This window comes from Cetorhinus maximus, chromosome 21, assembly GCF_964194155.1.
Source record: "Cetorhinus maximus chromosome 21, sCetMax3.hap1.1, whole genome shotgun sequence".
Lineage (NCBI taxonomy): Eukaryota > Metazoa > Chordata > Chondrichthyes > Lamniformes > Cetorhinidae > Cetorhinus > Cetorhinus maximus.
This window is the reverse complement of record NC_135899.1, coordinates 92,154,237-92,172,489: the sequence shown is the minus strand read 5'-3', so window position 1 is coordinate 92,172,489 and position 18,253 is coordinate 92,154,237. Positions and strand designations below refer to the sequence as shown.

The window sequence follows — 18,253 nt, the reverse complement described above, 5'->3', positions numbered from 1 at the left end:
GTAGCCTTCCTTCCTCAGCTTGTTCCCCAACGAGACTGCCTTCAAAACCAGCAGCTTCACATCTTAAGGTTTTTCTTCCCTCTCATCCACGTGATTTCCAGCAAGTTACCAACACTTGCCTTTGCAGTTTTTTTGCTCCATCAATGAAAGTGATTGCTGTTCAAAACAAACGGCCAGATCTTCCTCAAGTACCAAAAGGTCAGGTGATTTCTTGGAAGAGGCCTGCTTACTGACCTTTTAAAAATATCCCAGTGTTATGACACGGCAGATGAGGTGTGCCAGGTGGATTAAATCCACAAGGGAAGCTTGATCACACTATCACAAGGGTTTTGCAATTTGTATTTATTTCAGGATCCGTGCCCTGAATTCAGAAGTAATAAGTCCACCAAGATTTAGAGATTTTTTAAGAACTAAATTAAACATTTATTAGCAAAAGAAAAGATTTCAAGCACATACATAGGTCTACCAAATACTACCATAATAACTCCTAAAACCCATAATTAACCTGGCTTCAGTTACAACCCCGTTAATGCAACAGTTAAAACAAAAATAGATTTTAAACAGATCCAGCAAGTTAACACATTACCCTGGACAGTAGAATTCAAAGTGGCTTTTCCCAGCTTCGGTTTCTGTAGACAGCAGGCTTAATGCACAAACACTAGAGGCTTCTCACACTTCTGGTAGATATTACAATGCCTTCCCTGATGCATAGCCTCATTTCCCCTTATACTTGTTTCTCCCTTTTAATGTAAATTCCATTGTTCCCATATGTCTTTGGAACTTTACCTTTCTCATGATATAATTCTTTTCATGGTGCTAATATTGTCAGTAACCATTGGAAAAATAATCACACTGCTTTCCCTCGCTTCTCTGGCTAGGTGTAAACACCCTACCATCTTCTTGAAATTCAAATGGCCCTGATTTAACTAAAAAATGCAAATTCTCCTCACCTTACGTTCTAAGACTCCAGCCATGTTTACGCATTTAGCATTTCAAACCCAGCTTCTTTTGATGAGTCAAAGCCTCCAGACCAGCTGCCTCCAATTCAATTAAATCCTCCCCCATCGACACACACACACAAACTATCCAAACCCCAATATTAACCTACATTTACCACAAATCACAATAATGTTATGAGAATTATTCTACTTCTGTGACACCCAGATAAATATCCAAATGTCCAGATCATGCCATGTCCTTCCATTTTGTAAAAGAAAAATTCAGTCTTGAGAGATACGATTCTAACAGCAGTGATATAGTTCCAAGTCAGGATGGTGTGTGACTTAGAGGGAACTTGCAGGTGGCGGTGTTCCCATGTATATGCCGCCCATATCCTTCTGGGACTTTAGGGCCCATATTCCTCAACTTTACACTAATAGTTACTTTTTACCTTGAGTGCAAAATGGAGTGAAAGTGCCAGAGAGCTGCAATGATCAGTCTCCCCCGCTTTCGAATTGCTCCTGGATTTCCTCAGAATTCCCCAGAGGGGCAGCTGAGAGTGTTTGCACCAACTGTAAAAACCCGGATAGGCACCCCATACAAATTCAACGCAGAGGGAATGCAATTGGCATGGGTGAGACTCCTCTTTTTTCCCAGGGTAAAGGGAGGTGGAAGACTATTTCCATGTTGGCCTTAAACATTGTGTCCAGTTCAACTCAAGTCGAGGGATCTGAGAGGATCAGGGAATGAGGTAATGGAAAGCTCTATAAGGATAAGTACAGGTAGCTTCAGGCACTGAGGCCTTCTGATTGGGGCCAGCTGGCAGCCATTGGCCATTTCCACCGGTATGGTGGGTTCACCACAGCTGGCTTTCCTCTCCCACTTCCAGGCACCATTCCTTGGCAGGAGGTCAGTCAGTCCTAGTGGGACACATGACCTGTTAAAATAACCTGAATTTAAAAATGTATGTGGAATTAAGTCATGCAAGATGGCGCACACTTAGTGGGCACGTGGTGGACTCTATCTCACCACTGCCCAGGTGTAACAAGGGGAGGGAACAAAATCGCAGCGGGAGGATTTGATCTCAGTGTATCATGGGAGCCTTTTTCGAATCGCAGCTTTGATGTAACTTCATTATTTTGATGAATACTGGACAATGTTGAAGTCCCAGTGAATACTTATCACTTTCATCAGTGAACAGGCTTTCGGTTTGTGCAATGAATGGTTGGCAGAATATTTTCTAAAGACGGATGGTTTCAGTTGTATCTGTGCTTGCTCTCCCCCTGCAGACACTGTTTGGATGGAGTGATGAGATACAGTTCGGATGATGTCTCTGAACTCTGTTGGATGAAGTTTGAAGTCTGAATGAAAAAAAAATCGATTCTGACTTTGACAACGCAACTGCTAATGAATATATCTACTTGAACAGGCTTCCTTTCCATGTTTCTCTTCAGATGGTTTTGCCAGTGCTGTGTGGCATATTGTGTGCCCATTTAAAAGCATTGTTGGAAATCATTAAATGTTTAGATGAGGGAATACAAGTAACAGATGTACAATGTGACTAAAAAATTACAATTGTACCACAGTCAGAAACGATCAGCCACCTCACTCTCAGGGCTGCAGCCTTTATTAACTTGAAATCCACACTTTATTGATCATGGATTAATATTTGAGTCTTTTACATAATCATATATCCCTAGGAGGAACATGTTACAATTGTGAATATATATTTACTTATGGGGCCTTTAGCTGTTATTAAGTGATTTACATTGGCTCCCGGCTAAACAAAGTCTTGACTTTAAAATTCTGATCCTTGTTTTCAAATCCCTCCATGGTCTCAGCCCTCCCTCTTTCTGTAACCTCCTCCAGCCCCTCCTGTATATCTGGACTCCTCCATTTCTGATCTCCTGAGTTTCCCTGATTTTAATCACTCCACCTTTTGCAACCACACCTTCAGCTGCCTCAATGGCCCCAAGGGGAATTCCTCCCCAAAATCTCTCCCCCTCTCACCCTTTGAGATAGAACAAAGAACAAAGAAAAGTACAGCACAGGAACAGGCCCTTCGGCCCTCCAAGTGATCATATTGCCCGTCAACTAAAACATTTTGCACTTCCAGGGTCCGTATCCCTCTATTCCCATCCTATTCATGTATTTGTCAAGCTGCCTCTTAAACACCACTATCGTACCTGCTTCCACCACCTCCTCTGGCAGCGAATTGCGGACACTCACTACCCTCTGCGTAAAAAACTTGCCCTGCACATCACCTTTATAGTTTTCTCCTCTCACCTTAAATCTATGTCCCCTAGTAATTGACTCTTCCACCCTGGGAAAAAGCTTCTGACTATCTACTCTGTCCATGCCACTCATAATTTTGTAAACTTCTTTCAAGTCGCCCCTCAATCTCCGTCGCTCTAGTGAGAACAATCCGAGTTTCTCCAACTTCTCCTCATAGCTAATAACCTCCAGACCAGGCAGCATCCTGGTAAACCTCCTCTGGACCCTCTCCAATGCCTCCATATCCTTCTGGTAATGTGGTGAACAGAATTGCACGCAATATTCCAAGTGTGACCTAACCAAGGTTCTATACAGCTGCAGCATGACTTCCCAGCTTTTATACTCAATACCCCTGCCAATGAAAGCAAGTATGCCATATGCTTTCCTGGCTACCTTATCCACCTGCGTTGCCACTTTCAGTGACCTGTGGACCTGTACACCCAGATCCCTCTGCCCGTCGATGCACTTAAGGGTTCTGCTATTTACTGTGTAATTCCTGCCTGTATTAGACCTTCCAAAATGCATTACCTCGCATTTATCCGGATTAACCTCCATGTGCCATTTCTCCGCCCAAGTCTCCAACCGATCTATATCCCGTTGTATCCTTTGACAATCCTCTTCACTATCTGCAACTCCTCCAACCTTGGTGTCTTGTGCAAACTTACTAATTAGTCCAGTTACATTTTCCTCCAAATCATTTATGTATACCACAAACAGCAAAGGTCCCAGCACTGATCCCTGCGGAACTCCACTAGTCACAGCTCTCCATTCAGAAAAGCACCCTTCCACTGCTACCCTCTGTCTTCTATGACCAAGCCAATTCTGTATCCATCCTGCCAGCTCGCCTCTGATCCTGTGCGACTTTACCTTCTGTACCAGTCTGCCATGAGGGACCTTGTCAAAGGCCTTACTGAAATCCATGTATATAACATCCACTGCCCTTCCATCGTCGATCATCTTTGTCACTTTCTCGAAAAACTCGATCAAGTTAGTGAGACACGACCTCCTCTTCACAAAACCATGCTGCCTCTCACTAATACGCCCATTTGCTTCCAAATGGTAGTAAATCCTGTCACGAAGAATCTTCTCCAATAATTTCCCTACCACTGACGTAAGGCTCACCGGCCTGTAATTTCCTGGATTATCCCTGCTACCCTTCTTAAACAATGAAACAACTTTGGCCATTCTCCAGTCCTCTGGGACCTCACCCGTAGCCAGTGAGGATACAAAGATTTCTGTCAAGGCCCCAGCAATCTCCTCCCTTGTCTCCCTCAGTACTCTGGGGTAGATCCCATCTGGCCCTGGGGACTTATCCACCTTAATATTCTTCAAGACGCCTAACACCTCCTCTTTTTTGATCTCAATATGATCCAGGCTATGTACACACTCTTCCCTAGACAAATCGACTGCTAAGACCTTCTCTTTGGTGAATACTGATGAGAAGTATTCATTCAGTATCTCTCCCATTTCTTCTGGCTCCACACACAGATTCCCACCTCTGTCCCTGAGTGGGCCCACCCTTTCCCTGGCTACTCTCTTGCCCTTTACATATGTATAAAAGGCCTTGGGATTTTCCATAATCCTGGTTGCCAGTGACTTTTTATGACCCCTTTTAGCCCTCCTGACTCCTTGCTTAAGTTTCTTCCTACTTTCTTTATATTCTCCACGGGCTTCATCTGTTCCCAGCCTCCTAGCCCTTACGAATGCTTCCCTTTACTTTTTGACTAATCTCACAATATCCTTCATTATCCAAGGTTCCTGAAACTTGCCATGCTTATCCTTTATCCTAGCAGGAACATGCCAGTCCTGAATCCTTATCAACTGATGTTTGAAAGCCCCCCCATGTCAGTTGTTGATTTGCCCTCAAACATCCGCCTCCAGTCTAGATTCCTCAGTTCCTGCCTAATATTGTTATAATTAGCCTTCCCCCAATTAAGCACCTTAACCCGAGGACTCCTGTTATCCTTATCCACCAGTACCTTGAAACCTACTGAATTATGGTCACTTTTCCCGAAATGCTCCCCTACTGAAACTTCGACCACTTGGCCGGGTTCATTCCCTAATACCAGGTCCAGTATTGCCCCTTCCCTAGTTGGATTTTCTACATATTGTCTCAGGAAGCCCTCCTGGATGCACCTCACAAATTCTGCACCATCCAAACCCCTAGCACTAAGTGATTCCCAGTCAATATAGGGAAAGTTAAAATCACCCACCACAACAACCCTATTGCTCTTACATCTTTCCAAAATCTGCCTACATAACTGTTCCTCAATCTCCCGCTGGCAATTGGGAGACCTATAGTAAACCCCCAACATTGTGACTGCACCCTTCCTATTCCGGAGCTCTACCCATATTGCCTCGCTGCATGAGCCCAACGAGGTGTCCTCCTGTCATACAGCTGTGATATTCCCCTTAACCAACAATACAACTCCCCCACCTCTTCTACATCCCTCTCTATCCTGCCTGAAACATCTAAATCCTGGAACGTTTATCTGCCAATCCTGTCCATCCTTCAACCAAGTCTCTGTAATAGCAACAACATCATAGTCCCAAGTACTAATCCAAGCTCTAAGCTCATCTGCCTTGCCTGTTATACCCCTCACATTGAAACAAATGCATTTCAGACCCCCAGTCCCACTATGTTCAGTAATTTCTCCCTGCTTGCCCTTCCTCTTAGTCCTACTGGCCATATTCACTGGTTCCCAGTCCTTTATTTCATCTGCTGACATATTGCTCTGGTTCCCAACCCCCTGCCATACTAGTTTAAACCCTCCCGAGTGACACTAGCAAACCTCGCAGCCAGGATATTGGTCCCCCTCCAGTTTAGATGCAACCCGTCCTTCTTGTACAGGTCCCACCTGCCCCGGAAGAGATCCCAATGATCCAGATATTGGAAGTCCTCCCTCCTACACCATCTGTTCAGCCATGTGTTCAGCTGCACTATCTTCCTATTTCTAGCCTCACTGGCACGTGGCACAGGGAGTAATCCTGAGATTACAACCCTAGAGGTCCGGTTTTTTAACTTTCTGCCTAACTCCCTGAACTCCCGCTGCAGGACCTCGTCACTCTTCCTGCCTATATCGTTAGTACCAATGTGTACCATGACCTCTGGCTGTTCTCCCTCCCCCTTCAGAATGTCCCGTACCCAATCAGAGACATCCTGGACCCTGGCACCAGGGAGGCAACATACCATCCTGGTGTCTCTTTCATGACCACAGAAGCGCCTATCTGAGCCCCTGACTGTAGAGTCCCCTTTGGCAATTGCTCTTCTGTGCTTTGACCCCCCCCTGCTGAACAACAGAGACAGCCTTGGTGCCACTGCTCTGGCTACTGCTGTTGTTTTCCCCTGATAGGCCATCCCCCGCAACAGTATCCAAAATGGTATACCTGTTAGAGAGGGGGACAGCCACAGGGGATTTCTGCACTGACTGCCTGCCCCTTCTAGCGGTCACCCATCTATCTGTCTGTACCTTGGGTGTGACCACGTCTCCAAAACTCCTGTCAATGACGCTTTCCGCCACCTGAATGCTCCTAAGTGCATCCAACTGCTGCTCCAACCGATCCATGCGGGTCTGTGAGGAGCTGCAATTGGGTACACTTCCTGCAGATGTAGTTGTCCGGGACACTTGAAGTGTCACAGATTTCCCACATCCCACAGGTGAAGCACTTCACCCCAGCAACTGCCATTGCTAGAACTATTTAATAAATCAATTTAAATCTAATAACTGCTTCTTGACTCCTTATTAACTATTCGTTCCCTAGGGCTAGATTTCTACTATAAATGCTATATTCTAAGAACAGTAATCCCCTGATTCTGGTCTAGATACCCTCTACTTATTAATTAAATGATTAATTTATTTGGTTTAATTAGTTTAACAATGTTTTAGTTTCAAATTCAGTGTAGATTTTCTACCAGCCAATCAGATCACAGATTTACCGTGACGCCACTTTTAATTTTTTTTTAAAAAATCCCCGAGGTCCACGAATCCCCGAGGTAAGGTTTTTATACTCACCTCTCTGGAACTCCGCCCTCCGACTCTGCTCCCTGGAACTAGGCCGCGAATCCCCGAGGTAAGGTTTTTATACTAACCTCTCTGGAACTCCACCCTCCGATGCTCCTTAAAACCCACTTCCTTGACCAAGCATCTGCCCTCTGTGGCACAGTGTCAAATTTTGTTTGACGATTGTTCCTGTGAAGCTCTTTGGCATATTTTACTACATTAAAGGCACTATATACATGCAAGGTTTTGTTGTTGCTGTTGCAGCAAACCTCCCTCTAAGCCAGAAATTTACAAGTTCACATCCCACATTATGGGCAGAATCTTCTGGCTGACGTGCAGGTGGTGGGGTCCACACGCCAGCGCTTAAAATGTCCCGCGCTGATGTCGCGCGAGCATCCCGACGTCAGCGCGCGGCATCGCGATATTTCGGTCGGTGGGCGCGCTATGCAGTGGGATGCTCGCCCACTATTAATTAAAGGCCTTGTTAAGGCCCTTAACTCTCCAATCGACCAGGATTTTGAGGGGCCCGTGCGAACTTCAGCTCGGCGCACGGGCCCAACAGGCAGGCGGGTAAGTGATTTTTTTTTACAAACCTCATCCAGTGGCGGGTTGAGGTTTGATACCGGGTTTAAAAACTTTTAATAAAGTGTTTGTGTTCTTCACTAACATGTCCCATCTCGTGTGACATTTTCACATGAGGGGAACATGTTAATGATTTTTAAATGTTTCTATTTTTAGAGTTTCACAGAGTTTCAGCGATCTCCCTGAGGCAGCACTTAGCCTCAGGGAGACGTGCGCTCTTTCACACGCATGCGCAAAAGAGCGCACTCTGACAGTTGGGGAATCCCCCACCCCCTGCACAGGAAATGCATAGCGCTTCCCATCGGGCAGGCCGCTGGATGAGCCTTAATTGGCCCGCCCACTCAAAATGGCGGCGGGGCCCATTTCGGTGGCGGTGATTGGCTGTCCGCCCACCGCCAAGCTGGTGGGGCCCACCCGCCCATCAAGGGCAAAATTCTGCCCTTTGACTTAAGCACAAAGCCGATCCTCCAACGTAGGACTATGCAACAACATGACAGAACTGTTTAAAATTCTGAAAAAGATGAGTCAGGGCAAATAGAAACAGATTGTTTCGAGTAGTTGATGGATCTCGAATGGATAACCTTAGATCCAAAAGGAAAATACTGTGGTTGCTGGAAATCAGAAATGTAAACAGAAAGTGCTGAATAGACTCAGCAAACCTGGCGGCGTCTGTGCAGAGAGAAACAGAACTAAACCTTTCAGCTCTGTGAACTTTGAGATGTTCATCAAAACACTTTTTTACTCAGCTTCAGTTGTTATGTAAGGTCAGAGAGCTGAAACACTAATTCTGTTCTTCTCTCCAGGGATGCTGCCAGACCTGCTGAGTGTTTCCAGCACTTTCCTTTTTATTTCAGACCACATTAGAGACAAGATTAAAAGCAGGATATTTAGAGTAGAGACTAACTCCTTTACGCAGAGAGGGTGAGTCTGTTTGAAGTTATGTCCAGGGTTAGTAGCTGAGGCAGAAATGATGTCAATATCCAAGACACAAACAGGTTCAGTCGAATGGCCTGGTTACGTGTTCCAACATCGATATCTTACATTCTATCAAAAATTTTTGAAATAACATACAATCCATGTGGTTTAGGCAAGATCTTTGCTGATTGAGAACTGAGTTTATTCTACAGGCAATGGGGAATTAACTGACATTGCATCTGATTAATCATTTAGGCAGATATTGAAGTCAGGGGAGAAGGTGGCATGGTGGTATTATCACTGGACTAGTATTCCAGAGACCCAGGGTAATCCTCTGGGGACCTGGGTTTTAATCCCACCATGGAATTTAAATCCAATAAAAATCTGGAATTAAAAGTCTGATGATGACTGTGAAACCTTTGCTGATTGTCATAAAAACCCATCTGGTTCACTAATGTCCTTTAGGGAAGGAAACCTGCCATCCTTACCTGGTCTGGCCTACATGTGACTCCAGACCCACAGCAATGTGGTTGACTCTAAACATGGGCAATAGACACTGGCCTAGCCAGCGACACCCACACCCCACAAATGAATTGTTTAAAAATGATGATACCAGTTGATCTCTGTACGATTTTAATCTCCTATTTTGGTAAACCGGAAATCTGGCTTAAATTTGCAATGTAAATGTTTATGATTTAAAGTAATGCATTCTTGCAATTTTTGGATTAAGTCGTAAATAATAATATTATATCTTCTTGGTGTTTTTTCATCTAAATAGAGTTTCCAAATATCACTAAGTGTCACATGATTTTTTGAAATGTTGGGCAGAATTCTCCGATCGGCGAGCGAGGGGTGGGGTCCGTTCGCCGATGTGTGAAATGACACTCGGTGACGTTGGGCGGGCATCCCGACCTCACCGCGCATCATTTAGACTCTCAGTTCGGCAGACGCACAGCAGGACTCGGCTGTGCACCTGCTGCACTGTCAAAGGCCTATGAAGGCCATTTAAATAGTGATTAATTCAATTAGCTGAGCTGCCCGTCCAACCTTAAGGTTGGGGGGCAGGCGAAGAGCCCAGGCGGCCTTCGCATTTATCATGAAACCTCATCCATGGGGGCGGGATGAGGTTTCATGAAGTGTTTAAGGAGTGCAGGGAACCACTCAGGGAATCCACCCCCCCCACCCCTCCCGCCCGGACAGGGAGCGCTCAGCCCTCCCGGGCAAGCATCACGCTGGGCGGACCTGTATTGACCTGCCCACGTAAAACAGCAGCGCATCCCCGATCGAGGGCGCCGATCGGGTTCGCATCCATCCTCGCAGACCCCTGTACAACCCCTCCCAACGGGGGGATATTTCAGCCCATTGTGCCTGCTTTATCTAATTAGATTATGTGAATGGCATTCTAAATGGGAGGTCATCAATAATGTTATCTGATAATAGTGGGTTTGGGGGGGTGGTGGTGGTGGAGCAAGGGAGGGAATATAAGAACACAAGAAATAAGAACAGGACTAGACCATTCAGCCCCTCGAGCTTGCTACACCATTCAATAAGATCGTGGCTGACCTTCTTGTGTGTCGATTTCCACATTCCCATCTAACCCCGAATGATATGATGCAGCCTTCAGTAAGCAAAAAATGCTTCTTGAGATCTTCAATCCCATTATTTGTGATGCAAATAATGCAATCCTCCAAAATTCACATTTCTTTTGAGATCAGCTTTTACTTTTCGTGTGACTGCTGTTTATTTTGATGCCTCGACTGTGAAATGTGATGTCACTGCAGCAGGTTAGAAGCAACATTTTTCTAAAAACTGAGTACAGTTATTGTTAACATTTCATTAGCTTCCATCTAAAGCAATGTGTAATGCTGCAAGAGCTGAGCCCCCTCTCATCTCTCTTCCAACTCTAAGATTAAATCCTATGTCTTAGATTACTGCTGGAGACCTCAATCTATCTTCAGGATATCCTCCTGCGCTACAACTTTCTATTAATTTTATTCTGAGGAAACTGGGCATTTTCAGTATTAGTGATAAAATGTTTCCCACCTGACCGGCTGTTCCTGACACATGATGTGGTCGAGCTGAAATAGTTCACTGTACCTGCTGCATTCGTGTGATATCTCTCGACAAGCACCACACTGGGTAAATTTTGAAAGTGGCAGGTTTGACTAGCATGAGGAGATTATGATAATCATTCATCATTCCATTAAAACTAAGCAATATATTGAAGTGATAGTTGAATCAGAATTTGGGGGTTCAATTGTCTTCTACAAATTGTGAACTTCACTTTTGCCAAAGGTATTATTTGGCCTAAGTCTGAAACAGAGACAGAAAACACCGGAAATACTCAGCAGGTCAGGCAGCATCTGTGGAGGGAACAGACAAGCCATTTTGGGGAGGATATTTCCGATATTACTTGACTCCTTTAATTTCATTGCCGTTTTGTAACATACTGCAACTGAATTGTTGATATGCATATTTAATTGTGCTTTGCTTCATTTTGAAGCCACAACTTCAAACTTCAAAATGGGGGAGGCAGTGGCCTAGTGGTATTGTCACTGGACTAATATTCTAGAAACCCAGGGCAATTCTCTGAGGACCCAGGTTCAAATCCAATGAAACTTGAATCAATAAATACCTGGAATTAAAAGTCTGATAATGACCATGCAGCCATTGCCACTTGTCATCAAAACCCATCTGGTTCATTAATGTCCTTTAAGGAATGTCATCAGCTGTCCTTACCTGGTCTGGTCTACATGTGACGCCAGACCCACAGCAATGTGGTTGACTCTTAAAAATGCCCTCTGAACAAGGACAATTAAGGTTGGGCAACAAATGCTAGCCTAGCTGGTGATGCCCACATAAAATAAATTGTAACTTTTCAACTCCCTATTTCCTTTTTAATTATTCATACAAGATGTGAATCCTGCAATGAGTAACTCACCTCCTGACTCCCCAAAGCCTGTCCACCATCTACAAGGCACAAGTCAGGAGTGTGATGGAATACTCCCCACTTGCCTGGATGAGTGCAGCTCCCACAACACTCAGGAAGCTTGACACCATCCAGGACAAAGCAGCCTGCTTGATTGGCACCACATCCACAAACATTGACTCCACCACCGACGCACAGTAGCAGCATGTGTACCATCTACAAGATGCACTGCAGGAATTCACCAAGGCTCCTTAGACAGCACCTTACAAACCCATGACCACGACCACCTAGAAGGACAAGGGCAGCAGATAGATGGGAACACCACCACCTGGAAGTTCCCCTCCAAGTCACTCACCATCCTGACTTGGAAATATATCGCCATTCCTTCACTGTCACTGGGCCAAAATCCTGGAACTCCTAACAGCATTGTGGGTGTACCTACACAACATGGACTGCAGCAGTTCAAGAAGGCAGCTCACCACCACCTTCTCAAGGGTAAATAGGGATGGACAATAAATGCTGGCCTAGCCAGCGAAGCCCACATCCCGTGAATGAATTTTAAAAAAGCATCACTGGCAAGGGCAGTATTTGTTGTCATCCCTAGTTGCCCTTGAGAAGGTGGTGGTGAGCTGCCTTCTTGAACCGCTGCAGTCCATGTGGTGTAGGTACACCCACAGTGCTGTTAGGGAGGGAGCGCCAGGATTTTGACCGAGCGAGAGTGAAGGCATGGCAATATATTTGCAAGTCAGGTTGTTGAGTGTCTTGGAGGAGAACTTGCAGGTGGTGGTATTCCCACCTGTCTGCTGCCCTTGTCTTTCTGGGTGGGGAAGGTTGTGGGTTTGGAAGGAGATGTCAAAAGAGGCAATTGGCAAGTTGTTACAGTGCATCTTGTAGATAATACACACTGCTACCACTGTGGTCGGTGTTAGAAAGATTGAATGTTGAAAGTGGCGGATAGGGTGCCAATCAAGCAGGCTGCTTTGTCCTGGATGGTGTCAAGCTTCTTGAGTGTTGTGGGAGCTGCACTCATCCAGGCAAGTGGGGAGTATTCCATCACACTCCTGACTTGTGCCTTGTAGATGGTGGACAGGCTTTGGAGAGTCAGGAGGTGAGTTGCTCGCTGCAGAATTCCTAGCCTCTGATCTGCTCTTGTAGCCATATTGTTTGAGTGGCTAGTCCAGTTCGGTTTCTGGTCAGTAGTAACCCCCAGGATGTTGATAGTGGGGCATTCAGTGATGGTAATGCCATTGAATGTCAAGGCGCAATGGTTAGATTCTCTCTTGTTGGAGATGCTCATTGCCTGGCAGAATTCTCAGCCTCTGACCTGCTTCTGGAGCCACAATATTGATATGGCTGATCCAGTTAAGTTTGCTTGTCCGGCAGCTCTCAAGTGCAAGTCTTCCTCTCCAGATGGGGGTGGAGGTTTCACCTTAAAGCAATTACCGCCCCTCCCACCATTAAATGTCTGCAGGGCAATTTGCCAAAGCAGGGATGTGCTTACTTCCGACTTTTTTGCCGTGGGGTGTTGGGGGGGAGGGGGGGGTGGGGGGTGAGGTGGGGACCTCGGTGTCCTGTAAAATCCAGCCCATGGAGAGCCCTCTTCAGTAAGACTGTTATGAATTTTTAGACTTCTCTACCCCAGAGAGCTGGGGAGGTTCAGTCACTGAGTATATTAGGCAGATATTGATGGATAGTTGGGCACCAGGTGAATGAGCGATTGTACAGGAAAATGGATTTGATGTAAAAGATCAGCCAGGAGCTTAGTGAATGACAGAGCAGGCTCATGGGGCTGTATGGCCTACTTCTCTTTTTTTCACTCATGGGATGGCAGGTGGGGGGGCATCACTGGCTTGGCCAGCATTTATTGCCCACCCCTAATTGCCCTTGAGAACTGAGTGACTTGCTAGGCCTTTGCAGAGTTAACCACATTGCTGTGGGTCTGTGGTTACATGTAGGCCAGACCAGGTAAGGATTTCCTTCCCTAAAGGACAATCATGACCAGATGGGCTTTTACAACAATCAACAATAGTTCCATGGTCATCATTGGACTTTTAATTCCAGATTTTTTTATTGGATTCAAATTCCCAGACCATTAGCCTGGGTGTCTGGATTACTAGTCCAGTGACAATACCACTGCACCACCTTCTCCCCCTCTTAAACACTAGATGCCAATTTTAAAATCTCTAAAGTCTGTCCCGTGACCTTTCTGATTTAGGAAAGCCTGAGGTTTCGAAGCAACAGTGAACAGAATTCTGGTTTATCCCTAAATAAAATCCATCATCCCTGCTGATAAGGAAAAGAGTGTTTTCGAAGGGAGTGAATATGACCTTGTATAATAATAAAGAATAACAGAACATTACTTCCATAATTTGACCACTGCTTTGTTAGCTGTTCGCAAGGATATGGCATCATGACATTGCCTGACCGGTGTTGCTGTGATGAAAGTGACACTGTTCAGAAACACATTCTTCATGAACATAATGTCCCTTTAAATAACCACTAACCATAATATTTTCAGTAAGCCCTCTTTAAAAAAAAATAAAATTTATATTATAGCGTGACCTTTTTATAATGTCAAACTTCCAGCCATGAACATAAAATCTCAAAAGCCATCGTGAATGGACTTTTGGAATGTCTCTGGACCCAGCAAATTATGCGTGAAATGTTTGCGCATCACTCAATGTTTGAAACCAAAAATCCTCCCAAAGGGTGCACTGCATCTGAACTCTAATCTGCTTCTCTTGCACATGCACCAGATGGCACTATGCTGCATCAGGAGATAATAAATTCTGTCACACACGGCATTGAGTTAAAAAAAAAAATTCTGGCATAGGGAAGATTACCATTTCCCGCAATAGCTTCTCAAGCAGATGGCACCTGAGGTTATCTGTTATTATAAATCCAACTGCCAGGGTTCAGCTTTATCATTTTTTCACTGGGCTGCTTGCTGATAACTTTGTAGCACCAGTTCCATTAAAATGAAGGAGATCAACTGTGCTGTGACATGTAAACCTCCGGCATGTCGACTGCACAGAATGCCTGTGGTGGTAATTGAGAAGCTTGCAGTCTTGACCATTTGCCTTAAGAAGATGAGATATTACTCAGGGATTTCTGCTGGAAAAGGTAGTGGAAAAGAATAGCAGGAAAATCACCAGAATGCAATTAATAACTTCAGCAAAGGCAACATGAACAAAACATCCCCCAGCCTGGAAAACATTGCCTAAGTAAGCCAAACATTGCAGCATTAGGCAGCAGTGATTTTTTTTTTGGCTGTGCAATGGTCTTAAAAAGATATCTGTAAATTCGGCTGAAAAGGACTCGAGTCCAAATTATAATGCCAGTCGCGCTCAGCAACAAAGGAGCTCTGCACTTACCGACTCAGTCACCAGCGTAGAACTCCTTCCAATGGCTAACTGTTAATGTCATCAGATAAATGGCAGTGTTATCACTTCCATAAAACATTAAAAAAGATTCTGTGCTGAGTTTACATAGCACCCAGCCTGTTCAAGAAACAGCCAAGGCATTTTGAAAATATGGGGCAGGATTTTTCATATGGCGGGCGGGCTGGGCGGGACTGGGCAGAGGCGGGCACAGAGCCAATCGCCGCCCACGATCTGCTACGCGCCGCCATTTTACACAGGCGGGCCAATTAAAACCCACCCAGCTTCTTAATAGCGACCAGTAACGCTCAGTACCACCTATGCAGCAGGGGGGAGGGGTGAGAGGCGGGGCCAGCGCTCTTTTGCTCTTGCGCGTGAAAGAGCGTTTCAATCTCCCCGAGGCACAGAGCAGCCTCAGGATATAAATGGATATAAAAATAATTAAATAAAGTATTTTAAAATTTATTTAACTATGTCCCCCTCACGTGACTACGTCACAGGAGTTGGGGCATGTTGTTTTTTTATATTGATGAGAATGTATTTATTTATTTAATAGACGCTTTAGGAAACCTCATCCCGCTCGTGGATGACGTTTCCTGAAAAACGGGAAGGCCGCTTGGGCGTTTTGCCTGCCCTCCCCCCGCCACCCACCCCCCCTCCCCCCTCACCCCTGCCGGCCTTAAGGTTGGACGGATAGCGTTCACAAATGCTGCAATTAATTAATAATGGCCGTAATAGGCCGTTTACATTCCGGCGGGCGCACAGCCAACTCCGGTGCGCGCCCGCCGAACCAAATATCACGATGGCGCGCGGTGACGCCGGGACATACGCCTGACGTCATCACGCATCATCTCATGTGTCGGCACGTCAGGCTTACCCCTGCACGCCAACTGAAAATTCCTGCCCATAGTTTTAAAAGAGAGAAAGACTTGCATTTACATAGCACTTTCCATGACCTCTGCACCCTAAAGCGCTTTACAGCCAATAGAGTGCGCTGAGAGTATAGACTCTGTTATAACCTGGGAAACGTGGCAGCCATTTTGCACGCAGCAAGTATCCACAAACTGCGATGTGAAAATGACCAGCTAACCCATTTTTCAGTGATGAGGAATAAATATTGTCCAGCACACCAGAGATAACTCCCCAGCTCTTCCTCACATAGAGCCATGGGATAAGTTACATTCACCTGAGAAGAGCAGACAGGATCTTGGTTTTAACGCCTTGGATCCCACCGGTGGGATCCAACTGCAGGTGGCGGGGTAGAATTCGGTGGGAGGCCCAAAACTGGTTTCGTGCCAGCCTGAATTTTCAACCGGATCTTCCGATGCCGCCCGCCATGGCCGATTGGGAATCCCGCTGGAGGCTGGTATGAGGTTGATTTGCATCCAGCTAATGGAATGCAAATGAAGGCCCGACTGGAATCGTCCCCCATGCCTGATTCTCTGTTACGCCAGTGGGAAAACACATCAGGCCAGAACATGTCTGGGCAAGTGTGACAGGCAGAAGCCGGGGCTTAACTTTAGGGCCTTGCTCAGACCGCGGATGCCCAAGGAAAAGAAGATGGTGGAGGCCTACAGCCTACACATACAGCGCATGGTGGGTGAATCCTCATGCACTTGGCTCCAGCACAAAGCAGCTCTCAGAAGGTGGGAGGTCTCCATGCAGCAGCTTCAACTTCTCTGAGGCTTCGAATCTTCATGGACCTCGTCGGTGCTTCGGACCTGCTTTGGATCTTCACGGACTTCACCATGGGCAGGTAAGGATGCGGCAAAGTGGTTGGGAGGGTGAGGGAGAGGAAGGTTTAGGTGTGACTGGGAGACAAAAGTATTGTGGGGGGTGTGAAGCTGGGAGGGGGGGAAGAAGGTGTCGTTGGGGCTGAAGCTGCAGGGGGAGGGCAAAGGCGTTTGGGGGAGTGAAGCTGGGAGGAGGGAGGGAGTTCAGAGGAAGGAAGGTGTACAGGGGAGGAGGGAGTACAGGGGTGAGGAAGGAGTGAGGGTGGAGGAAGGAATGAGGGTGGAGGAAGGAGTAAGGGGGAGTGTGGAATGTCCAGGTGAACATGCAAGGGAGGGGTTTGTGGAGTCAATAACTGCCTCCTGGGGAGTAAACTGAGGGTGGGAGTGGTAGGAGGGAATGGTTAGAGTGACAGGGAGCAGAGTGAGCCAGTAGGGTGGGAGGGTGAGGATGCATCTGTAGCGGTAGAAGGGGGGGTTGCGGTGAGGGTAGTTGGTGGGGACATGGAAACAAACATGGACCCTGGGGGTGGGAAGGAGGAGGTCGGGGAGGTCAATGTGGATGGGGGTGGAATTCTCTGGAAGGTAGGGAACGTGCACATTCACCTGGAATCCTGGAATGAGAAGGATTCGGGCTGGAAGGTGACGGTGGGGAGGAAGGCTATGCTGGGGGGTCTATTGTTATGGGGTAAGGACATGGGAGACTGGGGGAGGGGCAAGGATGGGGGAGCTCATCAGAAATATGACCACTGCCATCTTTGTGATATCGAAAGTGAGTGAAGCCTCGTGTTGGACGGGCACAGGTGCTGCGTGGGAGTGTGACCAGTGGGTGGGTGGAGGTGCGGGTCAGCTCAGGCGGACAATTGAAAGAGAACCCGAGCAGGCAGCATTGAAAATGCTCAGGACATTGAGGTGAGTGAGATGGATGAAGGCTCCACAGACACTTCTCCCTCCAGAATCACTCGTGGCCTGGCTACATGCAGTTGAACTGCTAGTGTGGAGGGGTGATCGGGTGAGGGGAGGTCGGATGAAGCCTATATAATGACGCTGAATGACAACAAGAGACATTATTTAGTGAGAGTGATTATATTTGCAGTTAATACAGTGAGAGTGTTCACCTATGAAACCACGTGTGACCATATTTTCTTGATTTTACTTTGCCTACCACTTCTTCTAGGCGCTGCCCTGGCACCCGCAGCAGGGGTGGGGGCAGCCTGTGCAATGGTTGGCCCTGTTCCCTTTGATGGAGAGCCAAGGCCTGGGGGGCCCTGGTTTACTTTGGCTGTTCCCCTGTGGGCCAGCTGCTCCCTCTGTAGTGACAGAGGACGAGGTTGAAGGGGTCACGGGCAAAGGGAGCGGATAACCTCTCAGAGTCCTGAGTGGATGACCCTTGGCTGTCCAGCTGCCACTTCTTTTCCATTTGGGTGTCTGAGGGCCCCGGCCTAACTCCTTAAGGGGAAGGGGCACCTGGAGTTAGGTTGAGGTGCCCCATTCCCCTCTCGC

At 46.5% G+C, this 18,253-nt stretch overlaps 1 protein-coding gene across 2 annotated transcripts in view; it reads right to left on the bottom strand.

Moving 5' to 3' along the window:
* Positions 1 to 1,581, bottom strand: part of LOC144696132 (digestive cysteine proteinase 2-like) — a 440,777-nt gene extending 439,196 nt beyond the window's left edge. For both annotated transcript variants that reach the window (XM_078567471.1, XM_078567472.1), the window contains exon 1: positions 1,577 to 1,581. The gene's annotated coding sequence lies outside the window, so the exon portion shown is untranslated. The remainder of the gene's footprint in view (positions 1 to 1,576) is intronic.
* Positions 1,582 to 18,253: the final 16,672 nt, after the last annotated feature.